We start from the raw sequence: 14,978 nt of genomic DNA, 5'->3' as shown, positions 1-14,978 counted from the left end.
AAAACAGCATAGTAATATGATGAGTGCCAGCATGTTGCTTCAGGTCTGTGGGATCTCTTCCAGTGGTGGCTAATAGTGTCAAATACCTCAGCAAGACCAGTAAGGTAAGAACTGAGACATGTGCCCTTGCCTTGTGTGCTCGGTGTCAGTTCAGTTTTAGGGAGATAAAGGCACAGAAGCCAAGCTGAACAGGGTCAAGGTGTTAATGGAAAGTGAGGAAGTGGACACTTCAGGAAATTTGATTGAGAAGCAAAGTGCTTTACTTATTTGGCCAAGAAGAGCCTTTCTTCTTCTCATCCTCTTCCCTCCTTCTCCCCCTTCCTTCTTCCCATACTTTCCTTTTTTTTTCTTTCCCCCTTATTTTCTTCTGATCCATCTTCCTTTTTGTTTTGTTTTGTTTGCATCCAAGTTAACATAGTATTGGTAAAGATTTCAGACACTGTTGGAAATATATGATGTTGGAAGTTCCTTGTAATGCCACCCTCTGGAAAGCAGGAGTTCTCAATTCTGGTTGCATTTAGAATCATCCAGGGAGATTTTTTTTTTAAGTTTATTTATTTATTTTGCGAGAGCAGGTGAGAGCAGGGGAGGGGCAGAGAGAGGGAGAGACAGAATCCCAAGCACGAGGCGTTCAAACTCACAAACCGTGAGATCATGACCTGACCGAGATCAAAGAGTCGGACACTTAACCAGCTGAGCCCCCAGGGGCCTCTAGGGAGACTTATTTTTAAAGCCTGATGCCAAGCCCACAGCCCATGTCAAAGGCATGGCACCCAGGTATGAACATTCTTTAAGGCTTTCTAGGTGACTCCAGTATACAGTCAAGGTTGAGAACCACTGCTCCAGGACTTTGCTACTCAAAGTATGATCTGTGGACCAGTGGCACAAGCATCAGCATTCAACAGATTCTCAGCTCTGCACTCCCTCTCTACCTGCTGAATCATAACCTGCATTTCAACAAGATCCCCTGATTTTCATATGCATAATAAAAACAGAGAAGCACGTTCTATAGAAAAATCATTAAAAGCAATAAGGAAGACTTTTTTTTTAAAGGTGGAATACACTCATGCTTGTAGACTGAGAGGAAAAGCCTATAAAGGAGAAAGAATACAAAGTATAAAACAGAATGTCATAATTGGTAAGGCAATGTCCCAGAAGTGGTGGGAGGGATAGAACTGACAGCCTGTTGGGAAAAATGGACTTTGAAGAGGAAAGGGAATTTGTTTCCTTATGACATTGGAAGGAAAGAGAATGAATGATAGACTTACAAGCAGATTTGAAGGCAGGGCAGTAGCCTCCTGATGGCCTTTGTTTTCTGCTTCTTACAGGGAAGTAGGAGAGGTCATTTGCTAACAATGAATGAGGTATTGAACACTCACCGTGTTTTGCAAACAAAAATCATATGTAATCTTTCCAATAGCGCTATGATGATTCTGTTATACACATGGGAATATTGATGCTCAGTCTCTAAACATCTGTTCTGAGGTTCCTTCTATATGTCTTCACTCCTTCGGTGACACCACTCAGTGCCCCTGTAAATGTTATCCACATGACTCTGAATCCCAGATCTACATTTCTGGGCCTGATCTGTGCCATGAACACCACCAAGTTGCAGACTTGACAATTCCATAATGTTGCCTGATAGGAATCTCAACCTGGGCAAAGAGAACTCTTCCGAAAGCTGTACCCCACCCTCGACCCCACTCATCATAATAAAGCTAAAATTCCAGGACTTCTCCTGCAAGTGCTTCTGTCGCACCCATCCCCAAGTCACCAAGAAGTCTGGTCAATTTGATCTCCATAGTATTCTGAGTCCCCACACTTGAGTAACATCTCCACTACCATCAGGCCAGCCTAAGCCACTGTCACCTCCTACACAGACCAGCCACCCTCTCTGCCTCTGCCATTGCCTCCCTGTAACCTGTTCTGTGCATTTCAGCCACAGTGAGGTGTGTGCATGTACATGGCCATTTAAAAATCATACCCACAAGGGGTACCTGGGTGGCTCAGTCAGTTAAGCATCCGACTTTGGCTTAGGTCATGATCTCACAGTCTGTGGGTTCTAGCCCTGCATCAGGCTCTTTGCTGACAGCTCAGATCCTAGTGCCTGCTTTGGATTCTTTGTCCCTCTTTCTCTCTGCTCCTTCCTCATCACGCTCTGTCTCTCTCTCAAAAATAAACATTAAAATTTTTTTAATAAAAATAAATAAGTAAAATCATACCCACAAACAGGGTAGTATAACCACCCCATCACAACTGCTCCAAAAGTGGTCAATAATTTGTGAATCATGTTTTATCTATGCTCACACCTTCACATTAAAAAAAAAAAGTATTTAAAAGCAAACCCAAGATAGCCATATCATTTCAACTGTAAATATCTCAGTAGGTATCTCTAATGGAGAAGGATTTTTAAAAGTACTGTAGCCAGAGGCTCAGTAGTTGAGCTGGGTGACTCAGTCAGTTGAGCGTCCGACTTCAGCTCAGGTCATGATCTTGAGGTCTGTGAGCTGTGCTGACAGTTCAGAGCCTGGAGCCTGCTTCTGATTCTGTGTCTCCCTCTCTCTCTGCCCTTCCCCCACTCAGGCTCTGTCTCTCTCTCTCTCTTTCAAAAATAAATAAATATTAAAAAAAATTATAAAGTACTGTAACCAGAATGCTCACTCATTTGTAGTGCTCCAGGGTGCTGCACACATTTATATATTGCAGCTAATCCTTCACAATTGTTTTGTGAGGTGGGCATTGCTAGATGACTTCACCTACAAGAAATTTTTTTTTTTTAATTTTAGAGAGACACAGAGAGAGCATGAGCAAGGGAGAGGGGCAGAGGGAGAGAGAGAGAGAGAGAGAGAACAAGGATCTTAAGCAGGCTCTGTACTCAGTGTGGAGCCTGACACAAGGCTCGATCCCATGACTCTGGGATCATGACCTGAGCAGAAATCAGTAGTCAGATGTTCAGCCAACTGAGCCACCCAGATGCCCCAAAAATGTAGAGAGTAAGGCACTTGCCCAAAGGGCCGAAATTTAAAGCAGGAGTCCTCAAATTGCCTGTTGGGTGCCCTTCCCACCTGGTCACTCTTCCTCTTTCCTATGTGTGAAGGCTCCTGTGCTCATTTCTTAGTGGCTTGAAACTCGTGATCTTGCATCATTTTAAGAAAAGAGAATATAAAAATGGGAACAATCTATCTATCTTCAGATTTTCCTACTAAATTTTTTCTTTAAAATTTAGGAAAAACATCATTATACTGCCATCTTCTGGCCTTTTGAACGCTAACACATCAACAACAATACAGAGAATTTAAAACCAGGTCTGTCCAGCTCTTTCCAATCTAGGGCTGACATATTAAACTTTGTATAATTAAAATTATTTCTTTAGTTAATTGAAAAAATTCTTTAACAGTTTAATACATATCAAATGTGGAGGCTAAAGTTACATATATTCAGAGATCAGTTATTTATTTTTATAGAGGGGATGGAAACAAAGATACATACTTAAAATTTACAAGTAATTCAGCAGCCACCTTTTGGCCATTAATTTCACCCTCTTCCAGTGATAGTTTTTAAGATTATGTTAATAGAGGTGGTAGGTAAAAAGGCTTTTCCACTGTTGGTGGGAGTATAAATTATTGCAGACCTCTGGGAAAGCCATTTGACTACATATATTAGAAATAAAATTAAACACGTGTAACTTTTGGCCCAGTAAATTTACTTTATGAAATCGTCCTACATATATTCTTGTTGATGTGTGCAAAGATATATATGTAAAGAATGTACAATCTCACATTGTCTATAAAGGACTAGAAAAACCTAGAATACTTAAGGAAATATGATACCTATGCAATGTGATTTTATGAAGTTGGTTGACAATAATGTTGCAGTTATGCTGGTAATAATAACTGATATTAAAAGAGGTTTTATTTATTTATTTATTTTTTAAAGTTTATTGATTTATTTTGAGAGTTAGGGGGAGGGGGAGAATTCCAAGCAAGCTCTGCCCTGTCAGTGCAGAGCCTGATGTAGGGCTTGAACTTACAAACTGTGAGATCATGATCTGAGCTGACATATTAAACTTTGTATAATTAAAATTATTTCTTGGGGCGCCTGGGTGGCTCAGTCGGTTAAGCGTCCGACTTCGGCTCAGGTCACAATCTCACGGTCTGTGGGTTTGAGCCCCGCATCGGGGTCTGGGCTGATGGCTCAGAACCTGGAGCCTGCTTCCGATTCTGTGTCTCCCTCTCTCTCTGCCCCTCCCCCGTTCATGCTCTGTCTCTCTCAGTCTCAAAAATAAATAAAAAACGTTAAAAAAAATTAAAAAAATTATTTCTTTAGTTAATTGAAAAAATTCAATTAATCTAATAATTGAATACATAATCTAATACAGATGCTTAACTGTCTGAGCCCCAGGTGCCCCAAAAGAAGTTTTTAAAAAATATCTTGGCCCAGAGCTGGAAGACACTACATAAAATAAGTACTCTTTTACAATTTTCTTTTGAGGGAGGGAGGGAGGGAGGGAGGGAGAGAGAGAGAGAGAGAGAGAGAGAGAGAGAGAGAGAGAAAGAGAGAGAGAGAGGCACGGAGAGAGGGAGACACAGAATCTCAAGCAGGCTCCAGGCTCTGAGCTGTCAGCACAGAGCCCGACACAGAGTTCAAACTCACAAACCGTGAGACCATGACCTGAGCTGAAGTTAGAGGCGTAACTGACTGAGCCAGCCAGGCATCCCTCTTTTCCAATTTTCTACTAGCAGATATTTATGTAGCAAAATCTACATTTGGATTTCTGCCGCTAGAAGAATGATACAGAGTTTTAAGAATGGAACATGAGGCAATAAAGTATAATCTTAGCTTCATAATCTAATACAATAAATAAGATAAAAATAATTTGAGTGTAAGTTATATTGTGTGGTTTCTATTGAGGAAAAATTTAAACTAACACGAAGAAAACCCTGGTGCCCTGTGAAATCCATACCATGAGGCTAACTTTATAGTGCAATGTCTTTTTGCTTACTCTCTATTTAATAATAAAATCTTAAATAGTTTAGTAATAATGACTGATATTTATCAAGTCTTTTCTATGTGCTGAGTGCTACCTAAGTGGTTAGCATGGGAGATGTCAGTTGGTCCTCTCCATGACTCTAGAAAGACAGCGTAAAGGCAATATTCCTTCCTATTTAATAAAATAGAGAGTAAGGACAGCTGAGTGACTTCCAAAGATCACACAGCCGGCAAATGGTTAAATCAGGAACTGAGTGTAAGTAATTCTGAATTCATATACAGTGCTCTTTGTATTATGCCCAAATGGGTCAAACGGGGAACAAATCAGTGCCGATGCCTGCACTGAAATTCCTGGTGACATGTATGAAGTGCTAAGCACACTGCCTGGCACAGAATAATTACTCACAAAATATTGATGATAATTCTTGTCGTCATTATTATTTGAGAGGAAATAAGGGTAGGTGTTTCCCCGAATGACACTGACAAGCATCCTTCCCCCACAACCCTTCCACTGAAAACTCTCAATTGTATTGTAATGTTCTCACACTAATATGCAGCATAAGACCCATGAAGACAGGAGTTTTGTCTGTTCTGTTTACTGCTGCACCCCGAGACATAGGTCACAGCTCAGACTAAATGCTCAGCAAACATTTAGTAACTAGATGAGAAACCAGAAGTTTTTCTTGTTCTTCTTTTCTTCTTTTGACTGTGACATCATTGGCCTACTACTGGTCTGCCATTCTGTATAATTTATAGGCTTTAGAAAAATGTTTCTCAAGTCTTGGTGGTTATGAAAACTTCTTGTTAAACATTTAGATACCAGAAAAAAGTAGATCCCCAGAAAGCTTCATTATATATTTTTATATCTTAATGAATGCACCCCCAAAATTTGGTACATGTATGCCATGTACCTTTTATATCAAAAGGATATAAAAAATACATACTGAAGTTTTGGGGGATAGAAAGCCTCCTGGGCAGGCCTCCCAGGTGGGCCAAGAATGGCATGAGAACAGAGAGAGAGGCCAGCTTGGGGTTTTATTGTGATTTGGGGGTGGGACTGAGGTAAGGTCTCTTCCAGGAAGCTGCACACACCCCTGTTGCTGGAATCTCCTTGGCCAGAGGTTAGCATCGTGTCCTTGCCTAACCGCAAGGGAGATTATAAAATGTAGTCTTTATGCCACATCATCAGGTGCCCAGTTGCCACATTAAGCTTCCATTACTACATAAAAAGGGGAGAATGAACATAAGGGGACCAAAAACAGTCTCAAATCCAGTTATTCAATGACATTAGTTGGAATAACATTAATTGTTTCAAGTCTTCTGTGTATAGTTTACCTCTCTTATAATTTCTAGTTAGTGTTCCAAAGGTTGCTATTTTTGTAGCTTACTTATGGGTTTTAATATATTCCAAAGCATACCAGGTAGGCTGGGGAGGTGAAGCTTAATGGAAAAGAAAAGGAAACTAACGTTTATTTCTGGCAACATGCCAGGCACCTGATTAGAGACTTTCACATATTTTTTCTCATTTGGAAGGGGCAAGAGAGATAAGAAGAAAGAGTTCTTTCATCCATGGCCAATCATTGGCAAAATGGTAAGGAAGCCAGTTTCTCTGTCAAAACTCATGCTTTCCCTTTCCATAGGTCTTTTCTAAAATGTGTTCTCTCTGTTTATTATTTTACAACACAATATCCAGCATAGAACATAACTGAAAATATTCTGTTGTGCAACATGGTATGTAGGATATAAGTACAAATGGGACCATAATTTGTCCAAATAAATACTTAGACATAATTTGGGGCCTTACAAAATAGTACTTTGATTAGATGGTTTCTAAATCTGATTGGTCTGGATCCCAAATAACAGTCATTCTTTCCCTGGCCAAACTCAAATAACCAATATGTGGGAGCATCAGGGCCAATGGTTGGGTGTGATCACATTTGGTTCCTTTTCCTAAAGCTTTCCGTGCCATCATCATACAAATATGAGCTGCCTTGGGTAAAAGACACCAGAATTTTCTCAAAGGAGAGTGGTTCATGTGGTCAGTGTGGTGAGTATTCTACACGAATCTCTTGTTTGCTATTTCTAGTTAGACTGCAGCTAGATGACTTTCTTCAGTTTATTATACAGGACAAGCACAAGGGCTCTGTGATATTGTGATTTATAAGACGAAATATGTATTTAGTCTTCTTCCCTTTTCTGGCACAGAGGTCCTTAAACTTTTGGAATTTCCTGCAATGAAAGCCTTATAAGTATGTCTTGTTATGTTAATGCGGTGATTTTCCGACCCCACCTAAGGGTGGGGGCTGGTTGCTAGGGGAACCAACCCTGTGATTTGGAACTTTCAGTCCCACCCTTTGACCTCTAGGGAGGAGAGAGGGACTGGGGGTTGAATCAATGGCCAATAATTTAATCAATCATGATTATGTAATGAAGCCTTCATAAAAACCCGGAAGGACTGAGTTTGGAGACTTCTCGGGTTGGTGAACTGGTGGAGGTGCTGGGGGAGTGGTGCATCTGGAGACGTCTTTTCCTCATGCCCTGTCCTATGTATCTCTTCCATCTGGATATTCCTGAGTCATATATGCTTTTATGATGAATTGGTGATCTGGTAAGATGTTTCTCTGAGTTCTGTGAGCCTCTCTCGTAAATTAACTGAACCTGAGTAAGGGGTGATAGGAACCTTTAATTTATAAGCAGTCAGTCATAAGTATAGGAAACAACCTGGGCTTGAGGTTGGTATCCCAAGTCAGAGGGGATCATTGGAACCTCCATTTTATAGTGAGTTTGTTGGAACATAAGTAACAGCCGGGACTTACAACTGGAGGCTGAAGTGGGGTGGGTGTGGGGGCAGTCTTATGGGACCAAGCCCTCAACTTGTGGAATCTGGTGCTATCTCCTAGTGGATAATGTCAGAATTGAGTTGAATTCTCAGGCACCCTACTTGTGTCCTAGAATTGCTTGGTGTTGTATGGGAAGATTTTCCCAGACCCATTTTCATTTTCTTTCTTTCTTTCTTTCTTTCTTTCTTTCTTTCTTTCTTTCTTTCTTTCTTTCTTTCTTTCTTTCTTTCATATGAAAATTTTTCATATGAAATTTATCGTCAAATTGATTTCCATACAACACCCAGCGCTCATCCCAACAGGTGCTTTCCTCAATGCCCATCACCTACTTTCCCCTCCCTTCCACCCCCCCCATCAACCCTCAGTTTATTCTCAGTTTTTAAGAGTCTCTTATGATTTGGCTCCTTCCCTCTCTGTAACTTTTTTTCCCCCTTCCCCTCCCCATGGTCTTCTGTTAAGTTTCTCAGGACCCACCTAAGAATGAAAACATATGGTATCTATATTTCTCTGTATGACTTATTTCACTTAACATAACACTTTCCAGTTCCATCCACGTTGCTACAAAAGGCCATATTTCATTCTTTCTCATTGCCAAGTAGTATTCCATTGTATATATAAACCACAACTTCTTTATCCATTCATCGGTTGATGGACATTTAGGCTCTTTCCATATTTTGGCTATTGTTGAAAGTGCTATAAACATTGGGGTACAAGTGCCCTGTGCATCAGCACTCCTGTATCCCTTGGGTAGATTCCTAGCAGTGCTATTGCTGGGTCATAGGGTAGATCTATTTTTAATTTTTTGAGGAACCTCCACACTGGTTTCCAGAGTGGCTGCATCAGTTTGCATTCCCTCCAACAGTGCAAGAGGGTTTCTCCACATCCATTTCTCTACATCCTTTCCAGCATCTATAGTCTCCTGATTTGTTCGTTTTAGCCACTCTGACTGGCGTGAGGTGATATCTCAGTGTGGTTTTGATTTGTATTTCCCTGATGAAGAGTGACGTTGAGTATCTTTTCATGTTGAGCATCTTTTCATGTGCCTGTTGGCCATCTGGATGTCTTCTTTGAAAAAGTGTCTATTCATGTCTTCTGCCCATTTCTTCACTGGATTCTTTGTTTTTCGGGTGTGGAGTTTGGTGAGTTCTTTATAGATTTTGGATACTAGCCCTTTGTCCGATATGTCGTTTGCAAATATCTTTTCCCATTCTGTCGGTTGCCTTTTAGTTTTGTTGATTATTTCCTTTGTAGTGCAGAAGGTTTTTATCTTCATGAGATCCCAATAGTTCATTTTTGCTATTAATTCCCTTGCCTTTGGAGATGTGTCAAGTGAGAAATTGCTGCAACGGAGGTCAGAGAGGTTTTTTTCCTGCTTTCTCCTCTAGGATTTTGATGGTTTCCTGTCTCATATTCAGGTCCTTCATCTATTTTGATTTTATTTTTGTGTATGGTGTAAGAAAGTGGTCTAGTTTCATTCTTCTGCATGTTGCTGTCCAGTTCTCCCAGCACCATTTGTTAAAGAGACTGTCTTTTTTTTCTTTGGATATTCTTTTCTGCTTTGTCAAAGATTAGTTGGCCATACTTTTGTGGGCCCAGTTCTGGGTTCTCTATTCTATTCCATTGGTCGATGTGTCTGTTTTTGTGCCAATACCATGCTGTCTTGATGATTTCAGCTTTGGAGTAGAGGGTAGTTTTCCCAGCCCCATTTTCAAATTGAGTCTCAGAACACTAACAGGGGCTCCATCTAGCCTTTGAGAATTTTGGATCATGTACCTGGAAAAAGGCTTTTCCACTTCATGTTTGGAAATCTTCCTCTAGCATTTGAGGGGCCCAGTATACATGATGTCAGCTCCTTTGTGCCCACATTGCAACATCAACCATTGGCTTGCAGTATTGCAGGAGTAGGAAACTGCCTTGTCTTTTCAATTGTGCTTACTTGGCAGATTCTCCAACATCAGCTGCCACATGGGTTCTGGGAAAATCTGCCGGGTAGGTGAAAAAGATTGAAGTAACTATAGCTGCTCTACCAGAGATCATCTTGCCAGGAAAACACTTCCGGTGTTGTGTGTGCTTGCCTATTCTTCCTAAGAACACCTGCTCATAGTTACCCTAGAAGGCCAAGAGAAGGGCTTGAGCAAGGAAAGATCTGTTGACACTTATCATCGTGCCCTTCCAGAAGGAGAACACCTCTTGCGCTTTGGGAAGGTGGAATATGCAATCCACTCTGCCTTTGTGCAAGGAGTCAGCAGCCACTTGGTGGCTCACATGTTGCATCCGCCACAGCAACTTCTCCTGCTTGATTGGACCCTGCAGTTGTGGAGGTGACACTGGTGATGGTGTCGTCAAGAAGTCCTTGGTGAAGTAGATGACCTGAGTAGCCATGGCAGCAGAATGGGCTGGAGGAGGAGGTGAGGCCAGAGTGGGTGCTTTGAGAGCCAGGAGTGTGGGCTTTGCTGGCTCGGCCCTGCTACCGCTGGGACTGAAAGGCTAGTATGTTGCTTAATTTCTTTCTACTGTCTTTTCCTTGTCTTTCTTTTTTCTTTCCCCTTTCAAGTAGGACTTTCAAGTGGTCCACCCTGGAGAAGGATTATATTAAGCAAAGAATAAATTGGTAAACCTATAATTTCAGGTCTCATGACAGATAAATATTTGGGTAAAAGGTATCTGGAAAATGTGTCCTGAATAAGTGCGTGAAAATTGGCACAGGGGATTTTTTGTTGTTGTTGAAAGAGAAGTGAAAAAAAGCGAGGGCAGAAGACAAAGGTTGGGGCATAGGGAAAGTCTTTGCACTAGTGTTGCTGCTAACTCAGGAGAAACACTGCTTTACTGCACTTGATCTATCGAAAGAGTCAGGCTCAATAGCTCCTTTCATTACCTTGGAGCATAATTCATCAGTGGCATTCTTTCCATATATTTTTGAAGGCTGCTCTCAGATGGAATATAAAATACTTTAGAAACCAATTTTAGTTATGCGAAGCATCATATTTTTTATATTCTTGCTGAAGGGACTTGGGGTGAACAGTAGGTCAGTTTTATCTCTCGCCCTCTCTCTCTTTTTAAACCAAAAGGGCACATCACTCAGCAGAGCACTCAGTGGTTATGAGAATGAAAAATATCTCCCCCAGCATAAGGTGTGGGGAACATATTGGATTAGAAAGTATAATAAGTTTTGTTTCTTGAAATAGGCCTAATCAATATACTTTTTGTACTTTATCAGAAGCATTCATCAATAATTGATCAAACACTAACTAGGCAAAACTTTTCCTGAGAGGGTTAGAAACTCTGGCTGGAGTTGCAGACCTGGGATCTGGGGTTGTATGTATGACTGTCACTCTACAAAATACTCTGAGCACCTACTATGAACCCAAATGAAGAGTGTCACTGGGTCTTGGAAATGCACTTGTTTGGGGGAAACATTACATATCTTGCCTGGAACAAGGGTCACGCAATCACTCCATCATGCAATACTTAATTGTAAAGGGAATGGGGATACAGTCTCACTGAGTGCAGGGTTATTTCCAAGCAAAGTTTTAAGAATAATGAAGGCTAGGGGCGCCTGGGTGACGCAGTCGGTTAAGCGTCCGACTTCAGCCAGGTCACGATCTTGCGGTCCGTGAGTTCGAGCCCCGCGTCAGGCTCTGGGCTGATGGCTCAGAGCCTGGAGCCTGTTTCAGATTCTGTGTCTCCCTCTCTCTCTGCCCCTCCCCCGTTCATGCTCTGTCTCTCTCTGTCCTAAAAATAAATAAACATTGAAAAAAAAATTTTTTAAAAAGAATAATGAAGGCTGGATCCTTAGGTTCTTACTGCACGTGGACAGGATGGGATCTGGTCAATAAGTGGAAGAATTGGGCTTAGTTAGGAGCACACAGAGTTCACCTGTGGTAACAAAGGGTCAGGCAGAGTATTGGGGCACAGATCCTGGTGGGCAGATGCACAATGGGAGCATATGGAAGTCCTCTTATAATGCATTCCATTTTATTATTGAAATAAATGGAATTATTGAAATAAGAAAGTGAAATATTGATGAAAGTAATGAAATAAGAAAGTTGTTGGTTGAGAGGCACCTGTATGGCTTAGTTGGTTGGGTGTCCGACTTCAGGTCGGGGCATGATCTCATGGTTCGTGGGTTTGAGCCCCACGTCAGGCTTTGTGACATGGGAGCCTGCTTCGGATTCTCTGTCTCCCTCTCTCTCTGCCCCTCCCCTACTTGCGCTCTCTCTCAAAAATAAATAAACATTAAAAAAAATTTTTAAAAGGAAGCCATTGGTTAAGAATGAGTGTGAGACAATAGATATTGGAGGTACGCTATGAGGGCAAAAGTATGAACTAGCTAGCCACAAGTTTTTCCATGTAAGAAGTCTTGGATTCTTTTCAGTCTAAGTTACACTCACCAACGTTCCCCTTTGCACCCGCTACCTATCCCTACTATCCCAGTTATCAATATTAAATTGAAGCCAGTGAAGAAAGATTGAATGACAAACTTAACAAGATGAATGAGAGAGGAATGTCATAGGGGACTGATATGCAAGTCAAAGAATGGTTAAGCCTGGGATCGATTCTTCCAAGCCCTTATGGGGCCGAGAAGGACCTTTGATCCTGTCACAAAATATCACCCATTTTCATGTTTACTCCAGTGTCTCAGAAGACACTAGTTTAGTTCCAGGGGTGAGAATTGGGGCAGAGGCTCCTTTCCTGGCTAGACTGCCTGACTGAGGATTGTAATTCCTGATTTTGACACTTACTACAGCTTCTTCTTCCATCCTTAACAGAACAGAACTAACAGAACAGAACAGAACAGAACCAAACCAAACCAAACAACTTACTACAAAGCTACAGTACTCAAAACAGTATGGTACTGGCATAAAGATAGAAACATAGAACAATGAAATAGAACTGAGTCCAGAAATAAATTCATACATCTATAGTCAATTTATTTTATTTTATTTTTTAATTTTTTTTAATGTTTATTTGTTTTTGAGACAGAGAGAGAGCATGAACGGGGTAGGATCAGAGAGAGGGAGACACAGAATCTGAAACAGGCTCCAGGCTCTGAGCTGTCAGCACAGAGCCTCACGCGGGGCTCAAACTCACAGACTGCGAGATCATGACCTGAGCTGAAGTCGCCGCTTAACCAACTGAGCCACCCAGGCGCCCCGTATAGTCAATTGATTTTAAACAAAGATAGACCATTCAATGGGTAAATAAAACTTTCTCTTTCACAAATGGTACTGGGACAACTAGATATCCATGTGCAAAAGAATGAAGTTGGACCCCTACCTCACCGTATTCAAGGTTAACTCAAAATGAATGAAGTCTTAAAAAGAGCTTTGAAACTCTTTGAAAAATGTATAGGGCTAAATCTTCGTGACCTTGATTTTGGCAAGGGATTCTTAGGAATGACACCAAAACAAGGGAGACAAAGAAAAAGTTAGGTAAATTGGATTTTATCAAAATTAAAAACTTTTGTCCATGAAAGGACACTATTGAGAAAGTGAAAAGACAACCTACAGAATGGGAGAAAATAAATGTGAATTATATGACTAATAAGGCTTTAGTATCTAAGATATATGAAGAACTCTTATACCTAATAACAAAAAGACAAGAAATTCAATTAAGAAAATAGGTAAAAGACATTTCTCCAAAGAAGAAATACAAATAACCAAAGGCACGTGAAACGATGATCAACATTCTTATTTATTGGATAAATGAAATGAAAGCCACAATGAGAGGCCACTTTGAGCCCTCTCAGATAGCTATAATTAAAAGATAGACAGAAGTGCTGATGAGGATGTAGAGAAATTAGAACTCTCATACATGGTTGATTGGAATATAAATGGTGTAACTGATTTTGAAAACAGTTTGGTAGTTCATCAAAATGTTAAGCAAAGAGTTACCATATGACCCAGTAATTCTAGTCTTAGGTATAGGCATACCTTGTTTTATTGCATATCACATTATTGTGCTTCACAGATATTGTGTTTCTGTTTTTTTTTTTTAAGTTTATTTATTTATTTTTAGAGAGTGCAAGCAGGGGAGGGGCAGAGAGAGAGGGAAACACAGAACCTGAAGCCTAATGAAGGGCTCAAACCCACAAACTGTGAGATCATGACATGAGCTGGAAGTCAGATGCTCAACCAACTGAGCCACCCAGGCGCCCCAGCAATAAAAGTATTTTAAAATTAAGGTATGCATATTGTGTTTTTAGACTTAATGCTGTTGCACACTTAAAAGACTATAGTATAGTATAAATATAACTTTTATATGCACTGGGAAACCAAAAACTTTGATTCACTTTATTGTGACATTCACTTTATTGCCATGGCCTGGAACTGAACCCACAATATTTCTGAACTATGCCTGTATATTTTCAAAACAATTGAAATGGTATATGCACAGAATATTGTTGATATATACCCACAGAATACTGTTATATTTGGTATATCCATAGAATGCTATTCAGCCATACAAAGCAATGAAATACTGATATATGCTACAACATGGATGAACCTTGAAAACATTATGCTAAGTGAAGAAGTCAGACAAAAAAGGGCACATATTGTGTAATTCCATTTGTATGAAATATCCAGAAGAGGCAAATTTATAGAGCCAGAGAGTAGATTAGCGGTTGCCGGGAGCTTGTGGTTGTGGGCAATGGGGAGGGGCAGCTAATGGATATAGGATTTCTTTCAGGAATGATAAAAATATTCTGGAATTAGATAGTGGCGATGGCTTCACACACACATATATTTTAAACCACTAAGTTATGTGCTTTAAATGGGTGAGTTTTATGGTGTGCGAATTATATCCCAATAAACAAATACACCAGACAAGCAATAAGGGAGCAAACAATATGGAGGGCATGACTATACACTGACAGTATGAATGAATGCAGAGGGTATAAATCAGAAGAATATTCTACAGAACTTGTTGAATGATTGGGTGTGGGAGGCAGTGAGAAGGAGGAAAAAACGAGCGATTCAGAGGTGCCTTATCACCTTGTGTTTCATTGATTTATTTATGTATTTGCCCATCCCATTAGAATACATGTTCTTCGGGGCGCCTGGGTGGCTTGGTCGGTTAAGCGTCCGACTTCGGCTCAGGTCATGATCTCGCGGTCCGTGAGTTCGAGCCCCGCGTCGAGCTCTGTGC

Source organism: Felis catus, chromosome A1 (assembly GCF_018350175.1).
Source record: "Felis catus isolate Fca126 chromosome A1, F.catus_Fca126_mat1.0, whole genome shotgun sequence".
In the NCBI taxonomy this organism is placed as follows: Eukaryota; Metazoa; Chordata; class Mammalia; order Carnivora; family Felidae; genus Felis; species Felis catus.
Note: the sequence above shows the minus strand (reverse complement) of the source record.